Source organism: Phoca vitulina, unplaced genomic scaffold (assembly GCF_004348235.1).
Source record: "Phoca vitulina isolate PV1807 unplaced genomic scaffold, GSC_HSeal_1.0 scaffold16, whole genome shotgun sequence".
In the NCBI taxonomy this organism is placed as follows: Eukaryota; Metazoa; Chordata; class Mammalia; order Carnivora; family Phocidae; genus Phoca; species Phoca vitulina.
Window position 1 is genome coordinate 21,861,002 of NW_022589719.1, and position 18,448 is coordinate 21,879,449.

Genomic DNA, 18,448 nt, shown 5'->3' on the forward strand with positions numbered 1-18,448 from the left:
GGAAGGGCGAGCCTGGGGCGGGGGTTCGCCCGAGGGGGCTAGCGTAGGCCGGGAGGAGAACTTGACCCCGGCGGTGGTGGCGGGAGGGTCTGGGGGGAGGCTGGGACGGACGAGGAAGGCCCAGAAGGGGCGGGACCGTTAGGCAGAGCAGTGAGTGGGGCTTCCCCCACCCCCCCCAGCAGGGCTCGAGCGCGGGCCCGGCCAGGCTGGGAGCCAGGCTTCAGCCGTGCAGGGTCGGGTGGCAGGAGGGGCGCAGAGTACAGCCCTGAGGAGGCGGGGCGAGGAGGCGGGCCCGGGGGCGGGGCTGGCGGGGTGAATTAGGGAGGCCACAGCGGGCGGGGCGGGGCAAGGGGCACCCTGCTCTTCCCAGGACGGGGGCGGGGCTGGCGGGCATCTCCTAGGGAGGCCTGGTGGGCGGAGCCGGATCGGGCCCGGAGCCAGCAACATTCCCGCAGGGCAGGGGGCGTGCCCAGGGCGTGTTCTCCAGGGGGCGGGGCCTGGCCCAGCCGCTGCGTTCCCCGACGGCCGCTGGGAGGACTACCGAGTGACTGAGCCCAGGGCTGTGCAGTCGGACGCTGACGGGCGCGAGCGGGCGACGCCGGGCTTGCAGCGCCGAGCAGAAAGCAAAGCCAGCAGGTGAGAGGGGCAGGGGGGAGGCCTGCCGGACAAAGAGTAGCAAAGTTAGTTTTCGTCCCCACTTCCAGAGCCCGCTTGGGCAGCTTTCTCGGAGCAAGTGACAGAAGCAGCTGGTGGGTGAAAAGGAGCCCAAATCCCCGAGTCCTGACCTCCAGTTCTCTGGCTGCGTCATCTACCAGCTGTGTGGCCCCGGGCCCGACCCCCCTCCCCCTGCTCTGGACTTCTCGGGTTCCATAAACGGAGGAGGTTGGACCAGGTGAACTCCGTGCTCCCGTTGCCCTTTCTCACAAAAAGCCCGGCAGGTGAGGGCCGGCAGGTGAGAGCGGACTGCAGTTCAGCCACAGGTATTAACAGCGGGCTGCCCAGCTCTCCCTACCCGGTGGCACTGAGCCAAAGGAACTCTCCCGGAGCGTTAAGCGAAGTACTTTAAAGTTCACCCTAGTTCCTCGGATGGGGCTTAAGCCCACAAGCCCTGGGGAAGCAGCCTAAAGCAGGGAAATGTCAGTCTCCCCTTGCCCCCAACACTGAGATCCCAGTAAGTCTTCAGACCACAACCTCAGCGGGAGCTTTTGTCCCCTTCCTGGGGCATTTCCAGGTGAGCTGGCCTGGGAGGCCCTGGTTGGAAACCAGGGGACAAGTTCTTATGGGGGAAGAGAAGGGAAAACCCCGACAAACTTTGGGCTCAGAGTCAAGCCCAGGGCCCAGGGCTCTTGCTGCATGCTCAGGGTTAGTTCACTGGGCTGGAGGTTTCTCTTCCTGGTGCTGCTGGTGGGTGCTCTGTGCCAGAGTCATAGTCGCTGGGCAGCCTAGTTCATTGGGCAAGATCTTAGGCTCTGGGACCAAACCGATTAGGATTCCACTCCCCTCCAAGCTTCAGTTTCCTCATCTGTAAAATGGGAGTCCTGGCAGAACCCAAGGGCAGTAGTGAGGACTAAACAGAATAATTCATATACAGTGGTTAGCAAGGCGCCAGGCACCCAGTGAGCCCTCACTATGTAACAGCTGCCCTGACGCCGATGGCTTCCTGCCTGGGAATGAGCCTGTTTTCGGAGGGCTGGAAGCTGGCTGCAGCCCCTCCTGACCTTGTGAGGGCCAGAAATTGGCCCCTGCCACCTGCATCACTTTGTCCATTTCAGGTTTGGGGAGTGTGTCATCTGGATCAAAGAGTGGCTGCGTTTTCTGTAATAGTGCTGGAAGTTGGTGGTTGTCCAGTTACATAAACCCGAAAATGTTTACTGAGCACCTACTATATATTAGATGGAGCTTAGGGATACAGAGGCGACCTGGCCAGACCTGGGCTCTGCCCTCATTTTGGGTTGCTGACAGTGAGGGCCCCCCACCCCCACCATGTCCCTGCTGGGGCAGATAACGCACACTCAGGGCTTGGGGCCAGATGAGATTTCATGAGTCTGTACTGCTCTCGTGTCTGGAACCCAGCTATTCCACTGAACACTTGGCTTGGGGTGAAGGTGAGAGTCAGTGTGGGCACTTGTTAACCTGTTCAATCAAGGCTGGGGCCCAAAGGAGACTGGGGGTGCTGCATGTCGGTTCCCTGAATGTCCTGGGGAGATGAGCCCTACACTTTGGAACCAGCTAGAAAGTAGTGTGGGACGAGTCTGACTGAAGGCTGCACTATAGGGAGGAAATGGTGTGTGTGCCTCTGGGAGGGGAGGGTGCTTAGAAGCAGTGAGACACTGGAGAAACCAGGGCAGAGGGTGAGGGGCTTCCTGGAGTTGGTGACACTTGAGCAAGACTTTCTGCCTGGGCTCCCAAGTCCTGGTTGGGCTTGGATCAACTTGGGGCCCCAGACTCCCCTGTTCAAGCATGTGAACAGCATAATATTAGAGTGTGGTGTTGTGGGGAGAGAGAGGGTCAGTCGGTGGGACCCACGGGGGGTGGGGGGGCGGAGGAGAAGATGTTCATTTCAAACAGTGCTTAGTAAGCAAATACTGGAAGTCTCCCCCAGCACCCCTCCAGCCCACATGATGCATGACGAAGGATGACACACTGCTCCCATCCTCATTTGCTTACCGTCTGGGAAGGGATACCAGTGACTCTGGTAGGAGATAAATGAAAAAAGTATTACAGGGAATTTTCACGGAGGAGGTGGAATTTGGGGTGGGTCTTAAGCATTGGGAAGTTTTCCTCAGCTACAATGAAAGTTTTGGGCAGAGGAAAATACCTAGGCAAAAGCAGGAGGTCAGAGTGTTCAGGGACTTTTTAAGAACCTGCTAGGTTGATCAGTCTGGCCAAAGAATTGGGATCCTGCAGGGATGTGAAGGGGGGAATGGTGGGTTGGATCAACTCATGGAGGGCCTTCAATGCCGAGGTGAGATGTTTGGATTTGATTTGTAGAAAGTGAGAGCCACTGAAGGTTTCTGAGCCGGGGAGTGACGTATTCAGAGGGGCACTTGAGGAAAGCAGTCTCCAGATGTGCTGGGGTGAGGGACCCAGTGGTCAAGGGAGAAGGATTCCATGGCTGTGGTGATGGGGAAGGAGGGGCCTGCAGGCCTTTGGGGATGTCTGCTGCTGGGAGTAAAGAAAGACGCACCATGGGGGGGGGAGGGAGAAGAGAAAGGATCCCCATGTATGCCCTGGTTTTCTTCCTATTCCCCCACCCAGCCTCCACCCTCATGCCTAGCAGGGGCTCAGAGGTGCTGGGGAGGGTGATGCATGCTACGGAGTGATAGGGAGGGAGCCGCCCAGGAGGCCCTGTGCTTGCCCACGAAGGGGGGGCATCTGGCCAAGTGGTGGGAGCTTGCACCAGTCAGCGGTGGGTTTGAGAGGGAGGGAGTGAGCCTGTGGCGCTCCCCCTCCTGGCTACAGCCCAGGGAGGGCTGGGGTGAGAGGTTAGCCAGTGGGGACACAAATTTCCCACATGTGGGGGGGGGTAGATTTTGGTTGGCTCTTCTGAAGTTTCTGCAATGTGGGGCAGTCCCCTCTCGAAGCTTCAGACTTTTGAGCCACTGCCTGAAAGCTCCTTCCTCCCCACCCTGGGGACACAGCCCCATTGCACCTGAAGACTCAACAGCCCCATCCTGGCCCCGAGGCTGAGCAGACCCAGTCCCTGAGCATTCCTCTGGGTTTGGAGCATCTGGGGCCAGCTGGCATCCCCTGGTTTTGGCTTGGCCCTGACCCTTTACTCCAAACCGTTATAACCACTTCTACCCCATGGGAAGCTCGGAGGGGGCGGTTATGATTTAATCAAGAGCATCAAACAGTCAGGAGTTGGCTCAGTGAGAGGTGGGAGGGAGGCAAGAGCCTGGGCCCCTCTGTGGGACAGGATGGGGCCAGGGCTGGGGGGCCTGTTTCATCTCAGCAGGAACTGCCCTGCCCACTGGCTTTCCCCCCTCTAAGCCTGGATCGAAGGAGCCAGGAGGGAAGCTCAGAGATAAACACAGTGAGCATGTGTTGCTTTCCTCCTCCCCTTGCCCCCCCCCCATGGTGCCCGTGAGGCCAAGCACGGGCGCAGGGCCTCAGTCACAGGCCCAGTTGGTGTCTGGGGGCTGGCTGGCTCCTGACTCACCCCCGGGGTTCCCCCTACTCGTTGGTTTTCCTGTCAGCAGCTGATTCACTCAGTGCTGACATGGAGAAGCAGCTGAGGGGGAGAGAAGAGGCCCTGTGTTCTGGTTCTTGGAGTTAGTTCCAACTCCTTTGTTTACAGGCTGTGTGACCTCAGATAAGTTCCTTCTCCTCTCTGGGCTGCCCTTCTCTGTCAGTGCTAATGGCTTCTTCATTCCTTGGCTTTTAGGAAGTTCTGTGGCCTGGGATCTGTTGTTTGTAAAGTAGGGCACATGTGAGCACATGCGCACGTGCATACACGCGCGCACACACACACACATATCGGGTGAACTGGGCAACTCCTCTCACACAGGCAATAATGGGCCCACCTCCTTACCCTTGCTTACCCCACTTGAAGCCACCTTACCTACCTTCTGCCTGTCTGCAGATCAGGGAGATGGTAGAGCATGGTGGCAGAAAGCTGGACTCTGGAGCTAGAATCTTGGCTCTGCCCCTTCCTAGCTTTGTGACCCTTTCCGAGCCTCAGTTTCTGAATCTATAAATTGGGTAATGGGAACAATCTCATAGGGTGACGTGAGGCTAGAACAAAAAAGTGCATTCCCCAGGGCATGTGCCTCCCCAGTGCGACCCCAAGCTTTCTGAGGGTTAAGGAAGTCTGAACGTGGATGGCAGCTTTTCTCCAAACCCTTCCTTTTCCTCCCCTTTCTTCTCTGCTTGTCTACACTGAGTACTTTCCTTTTCTCACACTGTTTTGTGGCATATGGAGTGTCTCCGTGAACCCTCCCAGGCAGGGACTGCCCTGTCCATCTCTGTATCCTTGACTCCTGGCACAAGGCCTGGCACACAGCATACTCTCAGGAAATGATGGTTGAATGAATAAGTAAGTGATTCTCCTCGGGGTGGCCCAGCAGGACCCAGCTCGGTGCCAGATCCTTGGCGACTCCTTGGCAAAGGTGGAGCTGGGAAGCAGGGTCTGGATGCCCGGGCCTTGCCCTTCAGGCCTGCCCATCCTGCTCCTGGAACCTGGGTCCAGGGAGGCGAGAATGGTTTGGCTGGCTTGGGACTGCTTCAGTCAGGGCTTCAGCTTCCCTTGTGAGACCTGGCCTTTCCCCTCCCGAGAGGGGAACAGCCTGACTTCCTCTAGCTCCAGCCTGGTGAAGGGGCCACTTTGGCCCTTAGTGAACCCTGACTCAGTTCACAGTTATTTGTGGAAGGTGCTACTGTCCTTGAGGGCTCAGGCTCAAGGCTGGGGGGAATGAGAAGGTGCCCTCTGGGAGGCCCATCCCTGACAGTCTCTTTGCAGGCCACCAGGTGTGTCACTCTGGGAGGCCCTTCACTGTCCCCTCTGGCTTCTTTCCCCACAGTAGGGGCTTCTGACTCTTCTTTGGGCCCCATGCCTGACTTTGTTGTGCTGAGGGGGGATCCAGGCTAGAAGTTGTTGTTTCTGGACTTAGGCTTCTAGAGCCAATGTAGGAAAGTGGACAAAGCGCTGGAGTCTGGGTGTTGGGAAGTCTGGGTTCAGATCCTGGCTCGGCTGTGAAGTTGCAGAGTGACTTTGTCCAGGGAGGTGACCTTCTAGGTTGATTTTCTTATTTTTGAGGCAGTCAGTGCTCCAGAAGCCTGCCTGGGGTCCAGCTGGGGTGGGCCCAAGTTGGGAAGGAACCATCAGCAATGTCACAAACCAAACTGCCTCACGATGCTCCTGCCTCTGCCACTTACCTGCTGGGTGAGACCTTGGGCAAGTGTCTCAGCCCCTCTGTGCATCCGTTTCAGCATCTAAAATGGAGATCATAATAGTATTTACCTCATAGGGTTGTTGAGAATGATGTGAATTAATATATATGAAGCATTTATGGCCTGTGCCTGGCACATGATATATATACATATATATATCAGCTGGTTTTGGTAGTGCTGTTATTATTAATAGGAAGCAGGATTTAAATCTTTGTTGGTGGAGGGGAGCAGGAAAGCTTGGTGAATGGCCTGAGTGTGGGGATCAGGAGACTCCAGCCCATCTTTTACTGGCCATGTGACCTTGGGCAAGTTACAGCCTTTCTTGGGCTGCAAAACTATAAACTATCATCCCGCCTTTGCTGCGATTGGCTTTTGTGAGGCACACACGATGTCACGGTGAGCAGTTGCAAGGTTTTATTCAGAAAAAGGACACTGGGTGCCCAGCCCATTCGCCCGCACTGAGACAGACAGCCACCGTAGGTGGGCAGGTCCTGGTGTTCCCATGGAAGCACTGCAGACACAGAATGGCAGAGCTTCCCCCACCCCACGACAGTACTGAGGCTGAAAAGTAGATGAATAAGTACATTTCAATACACAACAATGGGATTATACAGATCAGATTACAGACCTTTATGTTTTTACTTTTCCCAATTTTCTGAATCTTCTGCAGTGATTCCATATTCTTATGCTCAAGAAAGAAGGAACACACACAATAAAGCTATGGAGAAACTTACTATACATATTTAAACAGAAATGTATTATTTGAACTTGGGATCACATTCTGGTTTTTGTTGTTGATAAATCATACTTTTTTCCCCAAAAGGGGGTGGGTGTTGGTTTGAAGTGAGTATCAATTTGCCAAGCCTTTTGTCAAAAGACGGAGGGAGTGTCTGTGGAGGGAGTGGCCATGTCCACTGGCCTCAGAGCCTGGGACAAGAGTCAGATATGGTTGGGAGCGTCATCCCAACTTCCATCCAGGGGGATACACCCTGAGCGCTGCCTGTTTAGAAAGCTTTTCAACAGTCCCTGACCCCAGAGGGCTTAATTTCCTCATGTGTACAATAGGGATAATAATAATATCTAATTCAGGGCTAATGTGAGGGTTAATGTGAGGGTTAAAGGAGCTGAACACATGTTGAGGTTTTAGAGAGAACCCCTCTTCTGAATTCGGAACCCAATGGAAACAGATGACAGAGATGGGGCTCTGACCGGAAGCGTCAGCACTGAGAAGGCTGGCCGGAGAACATGGCTTTAGATCCGGGGCTTTCTAAGCGTCGTCCTCGAACTGGCAGAGTTACCTGTCCGGTCACAGGCAGCGCTGGACAGGGGCCAGCCTCCCTGCAGGTGCAGGTGGCAGCAGCGGAGGGCAGCCCAGATGGCAGGCCACATGCAGGCAGCCAGGCTCTGGGGGAGGCGGGGCCCCGCAGAGCATGCCCAGTGCGTCTTCGAGACCAGCCAATCGCATAAGTCTCTGTTGGGGTCCAGGAAGTAAAGGAGGGGCGGAGCGAGCCCAGAGGTGTTCTCCCGGTAGAGGTCCCTCCTTAGGGAAACAAGTGGAGAGGGGAATATGTGTTCCTGCAATAAGTGTAAGGCACTTTGAAACCAGGTATGCAGTAAGCACTCAATAAATGTTAATCTGCCATTGCTAATAATAATGATAACAATGAATAATTCTACTACAGTTGGAAAATCACTTTCGTACTCACTGTTTTAGGAGATGGTTTATTAGAATGTTGTTGCAGCGGGACCCCATGAGATGCCCTGGTGTGTAGAGGAAATAAAAACTCAGTGGGGGTGCGGAGGATTGGTTTGTCAGGGGTCCTGCGTAAGTGAGTGGGTGGCCAGTCCTTGGGTCACTGTAGGTCACATCGACAACCCACCTCCCTGACCTCTCAGGACCACACCGCGGGGGAGTAACTGTGGCAGGGAGGGTGTTTCGGTCGGCTTGCCCTGAACTTTTAGAGGCTCTCCGCAAGGCCCTCTGATCCCCTTTCTCTCTGCCCACACCCTCTCCTGGCAGGGTTGAGCAGCAGGCTCCTCTTTTGCCAGGAGGCCAGATAGCATGCTTTTCAAACCGTGCATATCAGAAACCCCTTGGGGGCAAGCTGCAAGTGGGGGACCTAGGTATGGGTCAGCTCTTCCTCCCACCATCTGCTCATCTTTGGGCAAGTTTCTCAACCGCTCAGAACCTTGGTTTCCTTATCCATGAACTGGGGAATGATAGTGGTACCTCTCCCGTGGCTTGCCTGCGGGAGGATTAAATGAGGTAATGGATATGGGTGAAATGCTTAGCAGAATGTGCCCCCAGGAAAAGCCAGAGAATGATAGGTGAAGGCTACTCATGCCACTCCCGTGGAGAAATGACAGAGTCCTTCTCCTCAGAGGCAGAGGTCTCTGATGTGGAGTGAAGGAGATTTCCAGGGCTGTTTGGAGCTCTGGGAGTCAGGACAGCCTTAGGCTTCAGGGGGCTTAGCCCTCGATGGGGCTGTCTGAGCCCAGCTTTGACCTGGGTGTTCTTGTCTTAGACTGGAAGTTAGGGGCTTGTGTATACACTAATGGGATCATGGTCTTGTGAGTAGCTCCGTAGTTCATTGAGTCACTCTACCTACCCAGGCTACTGGACAGCATCTAGCCTTTGCTGGAGGCTTGGAGAACTCACTGTCTTTCAACTCTGCACAGATCTGACTCTTTAAAAAAGATATGGAATAGAATTTGAGCAAACACATCCTCCCTTAGCTTCCACTTACCGTCCTGACCAGGCTCATTGGGATGATGTCCACATGGAACGTGGATACTCCCTGGGGGAGACCAAGTCCCCCTTGTAGCAGAGGCCACCCCAGGCCAGTGGTTCTGATGTAGGAAGGATATCTCTCTCAACCATTTAAAAATGTCATCTCCATCTGAACCAAATGGGCGTGCATGCACACACACACACACACAAACTTTATAATTATTGAAGAAATATTCTTTTGTGGAAAAATTTAGAGGTTAGGATAGATGTAAAGGAGGCAAGAACCACTCAGAAATAAGTACTGCAAACAGTTTGGTGTTCACACACACACACACACACATACACACACACACACACCCGGTTGGGATTATACCATGTGAACCATTTCCTGTGCTGCCACTCTGGGTTAACATTGTAGAGGGAGGACTGTTCCATGTTATTCAGTATTCTTCCTCGGCGTGTTTCCCAGCCCCGTAGTATCACACTCTGTGGATCCACCATGACCCAGTTTGGCATTCTCCTGCTGTTGCACATTTAGACCATTTTGAATTTTTCATTAGCTTCCACATTGCTAGAGTGACCGCCTTGTCCAGACATGTATCTCGTGCTCACATTCTAATACTCTCCATGGAGTGAATTTCTGGAAGAGGCTTTCCAGTCAGGAGGTTTATAAACTCATGGTCTGAGGACCAGTTCTCAGGGAAAAACCCTTTCCCCTATACCCACTAGAATGTACCCCCAAACTTAGCTCCAGCCCCACTAGGGAGAGAGGGCACTGTGTCCCTAGGTGCCAGGCGGCAAGCGCATGGAAGGAAGGGGGCCGGTGCTTGGGGTGCATGTGTGTGTTGAGGGGAGTAAGACAGAAGGAGAAAGTCAGACAGATATGGGGAGCTTTTTCTCTTCAACTAGATTCTGCCTTTTGACCCTTCTCCTGTCTCTCTTCCAGCAGCCTGTGGTGTCATTAACTAATTATGAGATCTCTTTACTATTTAATGACCTTTCTCCATGGTGACTCCTTCCTTCTCAACAGTCTTCTGGGAGCCAGGGAATGGGAAGATGAGTCCATGGGAGAAGTTTGTCTGGAGTAGGAGGTGGGTCATGGAGGGGGGCAGTGGTTCTCAAACTCTGACATAGGGCAGAGTCTCCTGGAGGGTTTAAAGCACAGATAATACCCCTCAGGTTTCTGATTCCATTGGTCTGGGGTACAGCCCGGGAATGTGCATGGCTTATAGGTTTCTAGGAGATGCTGTTGCTGCTGGTCTGGGAACTACAATGGGGGAACCAATGGAGTCGTGGAATGGCGCAGGGGAGGCTGTGTGGTGAATCTCAGCTCCCGGTGCTGTTCACAGTAGGAACCCTGTCCCATTTGGTAAAGGCTTGCGTGAGGCCTAAACTCACCTTCCCTTGCCTTCACCTCATCACCTTTTCCAGTATGTGCTGTTATATATTTATGTGCAAGAGGATAAGATGCTTATCACCATCCCCATTTTACAGAAAGGAAAACTGAGGCTCTGACAGGCAACCTAATATGTCCAAGGCGGCCCTGAAAGCCATCAGGAGCACCAGTACAGGAACCCCGGCCTTATCACCTCTCCCTGCTCCCCCTCAACACCCCTCCTCCCCCCGAACCCTATCACACACTCTGGGCTTCCGTCCTGCGGGTCTGGTGTGGGGGCAGAGATGCCTTTCCTGAGCACTGTGCCAGTCCCAGGGGACCTCAAGTGAGGGGGCTGGAAGGCAGGTTCCCCCACACTGTCTCTGAGCCAGGGTCTTGCTCTACTTTTTATTCCCGCCCCCACCCCCCGCCCACTAGCCATTCAGTAACGTGACCTTCTTCTAAGATCTAGTGTTCTCCAGCCCGTTTATGTTCCCAGTTATTGTTCGGGGCATTTTTCTGGGAAGCCGTGGAAATGTGTGCCTAAGCCTGGCTGTTGCCTGGCAGGCACAAGGGGAAGAGGAGAGAGCCCTCATCTATGGGGCATCTAAGGTGCCAGGCCCTGCCCTGGGCACTTGGCAGCCACGGCCTCAGTCACCCAGCTGCCCCCATTTTACAGATGAGGACATGGAGGGTCCCAGGCTGTAGCAACTTGCCCAAAGTCACAGCTGAAGGGCACAGAGCCAGGTTTCCATTCCCTAACTCCCTGGTCTAGAGTGGCAGCAGGTCCTGGACCAAAGGAGCTGGAATGGGGGAGGGGGATGCAGCCTATCAAAGAGGGTCAGCCGGAGGGGCGCAGCTGCCCTGGGATTCCAAGTCTTGCTGTGGGAGGGCGCTGGCCTAGCCATCAGGAGACCCAGGTCAAATGGTATTCTGCTGCCACCTGGGTGTGTGACCTTGGGGAAGTCACTCCCCTCCTCAGGGTGTTGGAGTTCTCATTTCTGCTAATGATACCTTATGCTTTATAGCTTTTAGCCATGGACATTTTCTCACGTACTTTTTCCCACAGGTCTCCGCACACCTTGTGAAGTAGGCAGTGAGGTATTATTTCTGAGCCCACTTTACAGATAATGACAGGCTATGGGTGACATGCCCAGGATCCTACAGCTAAGGAGGTGCTGGAGCCAGGACTTGACCCCCTATTGCCTTTGTTCCTTGTCCTGACCTGGCTCTTTGCCCCAAGCGAAGGAGGGAGAACTCTGGCCTTCTCTCTATTCTCAGCCTCAGCATTGGAGATCCCAGGGCTCTTAGTTCGGCTGGTGGGTTTTGGGTGCAAGGGGCTCCATGAAAGGACTAGACTGGGATCCTCGCTCTGGGCCAGGAACCTGTGGAGGAAAGATAGGATGTTCAGGCTGTCTCTGTTACCGGCTCCTGCTTGGGCATTTGGGGCCCCTGGTGGTGGGCCCCAAATGCCCAGGGAGGTGGGGTCGGGCCCAGCTACCCCTCCTACCTCAGCCCCTGGCTTCCCCTGGGGCTTGTGTCTGCCCTCCTGTACTCCTGCACAGTATAGAATTTTCCAGACTCCCAGACCGGGGTGCCCGGGCCCCGCAGCTCCGGCTGAATGCCCTCCCCTCCTCCCCTGTCCCCTGACCTGAGTCTTCCTCATTCTTTGAGGCCTGGCTCTGGCTACCGTCTTCCCTGGGGCCAGCCATGGTGCGCTGGCCAAGCCGACTCAGCTGTCTTGGGTTCCGTCCAGCTGGTAATCTAGTTACCTGGGTTAGTTAATTCTCCCACCAAGGCTGTGAGAGCAGGGGCTGTGGCTGCTGTGGGTCTGAGCCCCACAAGGGTCCACCAGGCTGGCAGGGCTCAGGGTGCTGGGTCTGTGTGGGCTGGGGATGGCCGACCCCCTCAGGGTCGGCCTCAGACCTGTGGCTTTCACTATCTTCTCTGACCTCCGGCTTCCGTCTCCTAAAAATAAGAACACTACTTTCCTCACTGACCACTTGTGAGGTTTGCATGAGATAAAGTGTGCAAAACACCTACCACTGACGTCTGGTGGGTTCGAGGAGCTCAGGAAATGCCTGTCCCTCCCCTCCCCTGCAATCAGCTCAGGCTTCATTCCGCCTCCACCCACCTAACACCCTAGAGCAGGTGTCTGGTTGGGCCTTGGTCTGAGGCCTGCGTTGTATCTGCTCTAGCCTGGGGGGTGTTCTAGGCTGATAAAAGGGGACAGATTGGGCAGAGGGACAGAATCAGCTGCAAACAAATGGGTTTAATCAGGCTCTGCTAGTTCCAAGTTGTGACCCTGGGCATAGTACCTCCCTGAGTCTCAGTTTCCCGATCTGTAGAAGGGGGATACTCCTACCTTCTGTGTTCTCGGGATCCTTCCAGAGGCTTCCTGGTAGGGTAGGGGTAGGAATCCCGGTGGCCTGAAGCCCTGAGTGCTGCCTCCCAGGAGCTTTGGGTCCAGCCCACAGTGGTTGACTTATACATCTGTTTTTCCTACCGCAACACAAACAGTCCCCTCTCTCTCTCTGGCCATTAAGCTCTTGGCTCTGGTCCTGGTGTTCTGGGTCGCCTGAGGGAAGCAGCATGTCTGGGGGGCCAGATCTGAGGCCCTAGCTAACTGTCTGAGACCAAGGTGGTGTCACTGCAGGTCCTATGATGAGAACTCTTGGAATGCCATGCCTGGCCCCTGGGGCCCACTGGGGACACAGGCTCTTTCCTGTAGTGCCAGGCACCTTTCCTTTCCATGTCTGTCTGTCTGTGCACCCCTCCTCCCAGCTCCCTGTGGCCCAGAACCTTCTCATGGTGATAATAATCACATGCTTCCCTTTATTGTGCTAGAGCATTTTTATTCCTCAAATCTCCCACCTCCCTGTAAGGTAGGAACGAACTGTTGTCATCCCAGCGAGGGAAGGGGGCTTGCCAAGGCCCACTGCTGGGACTCACGACCTTGCCAGCCACCCCCGTTCCCCGCCTCTCAGCCGTGCTCACATTCTTGGCTAGATTTTACCTTGCAGAGGCATGCGCCAGCACCTGGGGGTGGGAGGTGGGTTCAGAGGAGGTGGAAATGGCAGACCCTGAGGTCTCCAGGGTAAAGGGTCCTAGGTGCCCGCCCCAGGAGATCTAGGAGCTGGCACAGGGCCTGCCCCATTGCACAGATTGGGAAACTAAGGTTTAGGGAAGGGCAGTGATTAGGGAGTAGAGCAAGCTGGGCTCTGTTCCTTTCTTCTTCCACCTCCCCAGGGCCCCGAGGGCTCAAGTTAGGGGACCCCATGCGGCTGTTTGGGACCTGGCTGCTCATTTGGGCTGCGGTCAAGTCCTCTGCCGGCTTCAGCAATCAGAGGGGTCTCTGAGTAGCTCCAGTGCCCCTTTGGGTGATACAGACCCAGCCTGCTCAGAAGGGGGATCTCAGGGGGGGTGCACTTTCCGCCCGTGGCTCTGCCTGGTGCTCCCAGAATCTGGGGGAGGTCAAGGCTGAGGAGAATGTACTGGGGAGGGGATGGGCCACTGTTGATGACTGGTGGGGGGAGGACAGGGTGGGTAAGAACGGGAGGGCACCAGTCTCTCAGGGAGGCCACAGGGGAGGCAGGCTCTTGGCTACAGAAGAAGGTGAGGGGTGAGCATGGGGGAGGCGGAGCTGGGCTGGCTCCCAGGGTGGGATCCAGTCTGGGTTAGCAGGGCCTGCGTGCCTGGGTGGGTTTTGCCTTAGGCTCCCCTGGGGCCTTCCTATGCAGACCAGAGAGGGCCTGAGGCCTGTGGATTGGAGTCGTGGGTGCCCAGGAGGCTCCCTTCACCTGGGATCTGTCTCTATCCCCTGCCCCTGTCATTCTCTGTCTCTCTTTCCTTACCTCTGGGTCTCTGCCCTCTCCTGCTTCTCTTTTACTCCCTGCCCAACAACACCGCCCACCAGTCTACCTCTACCTGCCCTCCAAGTACCTCTGAAGCCAGAACGCCTCCAGAGGTGCCGAGGCCCAAGGCCACCCTGGCTGAGCCTGCCCAGGCCCTGCTGCTGGGCAATCCCAGAGGACCTGACAGGCCCGGGGCCCTATCTCCCTGGGGATGGAGCCCTAACGGGCTGTGCCCCAGCTGTCAGGTGTCTGGGCTGGTGGCCCACCCTAGGGCTTGGGCTCTACCTGCCATATGGGAGGTGCTGCCCTTTATCCCAGTCTCAGAGGCCCCGGATGCCTACAGCCAACTGTGGAAATGGATTTCTCCAGGCCACTCCTCCCTGGAGCTGGGTTCCTGCCCTGGGGAAGGCTGGCTAGGCTGGAGCCAGGGGCCCGTGTGCTGGCCGGGTTGCCCTGGGACATTCCAGATATCAGACACTCTCAGGATGCAAGAGGAGGAGACTTGAGAGCTGGTCTTGGACACAGGGAGTGACAGGGTCAAGGGCAAGGCTCAGAAGAAGCCACGGGCAGAGGCAGGGACATATACAGAAAGGGAGAGGCAGGTGGGGGGGAAGCACTGAAGGAGAGAGTGTGAGACCCTAGAGAACCCTGCCCTTTTCTTCTCGCCGGGGCTGAGCTGCTTTAGCTGGGTCCCAGCCAGGAAGACCCCCTTTTCCCTGCTCTTGGACTTAGAGACCTGCTCCTGCCCTCCACCCTTGGCCCCATCTTTTCTGTGTTTTCACCCAAGGACCCATGAGAGGGAGAGAGTCCCTCCCTATACCCATGTGTGCCCCACTCTTCCTGTACTGTGTCTCACTCATCTGCCCTCTCTGACTCTGTCCCTCACTCTTCCCGTCAAATATCCCTAGAGCCAAAATGGCTCTCAGGCCTTGGGGTGCTGAGAACTATAGCCTTGGGAAGTAGGAAGTATTAGCCCATTTTACAGATGAGGGAGCTGAGGCTCAGAAAAGTCAAGTAACGGGGGTAGACAGAGCCAGGGTTGACCCCACGTGTGTCTGATGCCCACCCTCACTACCCATGCTGAGAGAATGAGGGCTACCAGACAGTGCTCCGGGAGAGTCTTCTGGGAAGGCTTCTTGTAGGAGGTGGCATCTCAGCTGCCTGTTCTCTTTCTTCCCGAACCCAGTGCCTCGGGAGAGGATGCTGTGACTGAAGAGCCTGCCTGATGCCATGTGGGGTCCCTGGTTAGAGTCCCCTTCCTTCTCCCTAATTGCCTCCCTGGGGCCCACACTTAGCGCCCAGCCTCAGTCTCTCAGGAACCCCAGGCCTGGCCCAGAGGTTAGCCCTTTGTTAACCACCTGCCGCCAGGCTCTGTGTTGGGTGTGTAAGCTGGTTCCTGGTGCCTAGTGTGGTTCCAGAATGTCCTCAGTTGGTTGGGTTCAGAGGCTGGGCTGTAAAACCCAGTGAACGTAGGTCGGGCCTTGGTGAGGCTATTTTAGTGCCCTATCATTTATAAATTGGTTTCTGCGGGCAGCGTAGCGTGACAGCAGAGGGTCGGACTGGTGGGGTTCAACTCCCAGCTTTACGGTCTGTGTGACCTTGGGCAAGTCTCTTTCCTACCCTGAGCCTCACTTTCTTCACCCATAAACTAGAGTTCAAAGCAGTTGTCACCTCGTCGGCCATTGTGAGGATGAACCGAGCCACATGAAGCGCCCAGCACAATCTCTGGCAAGTAGTAACTACAAAAGCATTAGCTTTTGTTCCTGTTCCGTACCGGAGACTATGTTCTAAAGTGCCTGTCTTATCCCTCAGAGGGAGAGCGGGAGGCTCGGTGCTGCTTGCAGGTGATGTTGGTGTGTACTTGCTCACTTGCATGGCTCTGTCCCTCCAGACGGCACTGAGGGCAGGGATGCATGGGTTTCATTCATCCTGTTCCCGTGTCCAGCGCAGGGCCCGCCTGGAGTGGGGATTCCACGCACTGCAGTGGGCTTGGCTCAGGACGGAATCTCTTGAGTAGAAGTGGCCACTTGGCAGCCCCTCGGAGGACAGCCCCTCAGGTCTTCTGACCCACGGGCCATTCTGGGGGGGGGGACATGCTACCCCCTTTCGGGTTGCCTGTGCCAGTCAGGCCCAGGTTCGTGTCCTGGTGTTTCAGCCTGACCCTGCCCAACCATCACTGTCCCCGCCGGCTCGCGTGGGGTCTGGGTTCTGAAACGCTTGTACATGAAGCCTGCAAAGGCCTGGCCCCATCCCTGGTTGCTCTGATTCCATGAGCTCGGGACCCAGGAACTGCCCCTCTAGCGCCGGGCTTCAGTGACCCCCATGTGAGGATGCTCGGCGGTGGAGAGCAGGATCACAAAGTGGGCAGGACACTGGACTCCAGAGTCAGAGAGTCTGGGAGGACACAAAGCTCAGCTGGGCCCCCATCTGCCACGTGACGAGGGCAGGTACCTCCACCTTCCTGAGCCCCGGAGATCCTGCTTATAAAACAGGGATGTTGAAGTCCCGCTCTCCACCTCACAGAGTGGTGGTGGTTGGGGGGGTAGCTCTGGTCTCAAGTCAGAGCTGAATTTTAATCAGGGCTTAGCCACTTACTTGTGTGGCCTTAGGCAAGTCACTGAACTTCTGAGTCTCAGTTTCTTTATTTGTTAAATGGGGATAACAATATCTTGGTGGGGGGGTTGTTCCAGAGATTAGATAAGAGACAGTGGGAATGGTGTGATAGAAACTATAAGGTGCTGTACCCCTCTGTTACAGTCTGGCCAGGGGGTGGGGGGAGCTGCTGCCTATGTTCCTGTGGTACCCCTGGCCTTCTTCCCTCAAATGCCAGAAGTCAGTCCCAGCTTTAGGTATTAAGGTCCTCAGGAGAACCAGAGCCTGTCCCCCTGGCTAGTGGGATCGTGTGGCAGGAGCTGTTTCTCACTGGGCCCCGGGTTCTGCATCTGTAAGACAAACAACAGGGCTTGGGGCTTCAACATCCTGGGATTCCTGGGAGGGTCTGATCTGGGTGAGTGGTCTTCTGACCCAGGGCGGCAGAGGTGGTGCCCCCGTGTTAGAGATGAGATTTGGGGCTCAGAGAGATTCAGTAATTCCCTTCCTCAAGGTCACACAGCTAGTCGGAAGCAGAGCTGGGATTCAAACCTAGGTCTTGAAGGAAACTTGAGCCTAATCATGTTCTATGGCCTCGTGATTTTCCTGTCGCCCAGGGAAACAGCCTTTTACTTTTTCTTTTCTTTCCTGTTTTAACAAGAACAACAACACTAAAAGCTGAGAATGAAAAATAAGATCATGAAGAGGTCAAAAAGCCAGCCCCTGGAGCTAGCTGAGGTTTCAGGAAACGTATCACCTGTCACACGTGAAAACAAACACAGCCACCTGTGGCCAGCCTCTTTTTATGGATGACCGGGACAAAGTCCAGAGACCTGGCGAGCTGAGTGGCTAAGGACCGGCTTGCAGGTGCAGAGCCCCCAGATAGGCGGGCTTCCAGAGCAGAACATCCAGGCCAGGCTTTCTCATTCCACTTTCTGCCCGAGCAGGCCAGCTGAGCCCACGCGGTGAGATCAGTCGTCAACTCACCAAACTGGCTGGACCTCCAGGCCTCAGGCAGGCCCCTGAGACACAGCTAGGGGCTCAGAGACAGAGGCTCCGCCCATGTGCAGGGCACAGGCCATGCTCCTTAGGCCGCCCAGCCCCACCCTGCTTAATCCCTACCCTCTGGCCCAGCCCTGCCCTGCTTAACCCCCACCCTCTTGCCGGGGAGTGTCAGTCCTCACCCTCTGGCATGGAGGCCTCCAGGCCAGGCATATACATTTGGAGACTGAATCAAGCCCCCCCTCACCCCCCTGAGGGCTTTGGACTGTTGGTCAGAAAGGCAACAACTTCTGGATAGTAACTGTCATTATTGTAATTGGTAGCAATTATTTGACATTTCCTGGGTGCCAGGCACTTTGCAGAGACAAGCTCACATAAGCCTTGCCATAATCCCTTAGTAAGTCCATTTTACAGGTGGGGAAGCTGAGGCACTGTGATGAAGTGATTGCTCAAGGCCACACAGCTGGTAAAGATGTGGCAGATTTGGCATCTTCAGGCAGGGAGAATGGGAGGAGTGGCCAGAGTGCCCAGCGTGGATTGAGCCCTACTATGCCCTAGCCTGATCGTGGTTCCTCTTCATACCTGTACAGGGTGGGTGGGTTAGTATCCCCATCTGCTGAGAAAGAGGCAGCTCTGCAATGCCTCCCAAGGTTATGTGGCCGCTCTGGCAGCTCCGGGGGTGGGGAGCAAAGGTTGCTGTGTGACCCTCTGTCTGTGTAGGAGGAAGGCCCGCTGAGCCAGGGCAAGGCGGCAGGTGCACTGGGGATGGCCAAGTCCTCCGCGGTGTGCTTGGCCCTGATCTTGCTGTGTGACTTGCCGGCTCTTGTTCTCGCCATCCCCTCTGAGAGATGCAGTGATCTCGAAGGTCTTCTGCAGAGTGGATATTGCTCCTGGAGTAAATAACCCCGGAGGGCATGAGCCTCCAGGAAGTTGAGGAAGGAGCAGAGGTGCAGGGAGCTTCATGTGAGATTCTTTCCAGCCAGGCTCTGCTGCCCCAGGGACCCC

At 55.6% G+C, this 18,448-nt stretch overlaps 1 protein-coding gene across 2 annotated transcripts in view; it reads left to right on the forward strand.

Annotated features, from left to right (window-relative positions):
- Positions 1 to 439: 439 nt before the first annotated feature.
- Positions 440 to 18,448, forward strand: part of CD82 (CD82 molecule) — a 49,706-nt gene continuing 31,697 nt past the window's right edge. Inside the window, exon 1 of one of the 2 annotated variants that reach the window (XM_032414889.1) lies at positions 440 to 636. The gene's annotated coding sequence lies outside the window, so the exon portion shown is untranslated. The remainder of the gene's footprint in view (positions 637 to 18,448) is intronic. The other variant, XM_032414888.1, reaches the window with a different exon arrangement.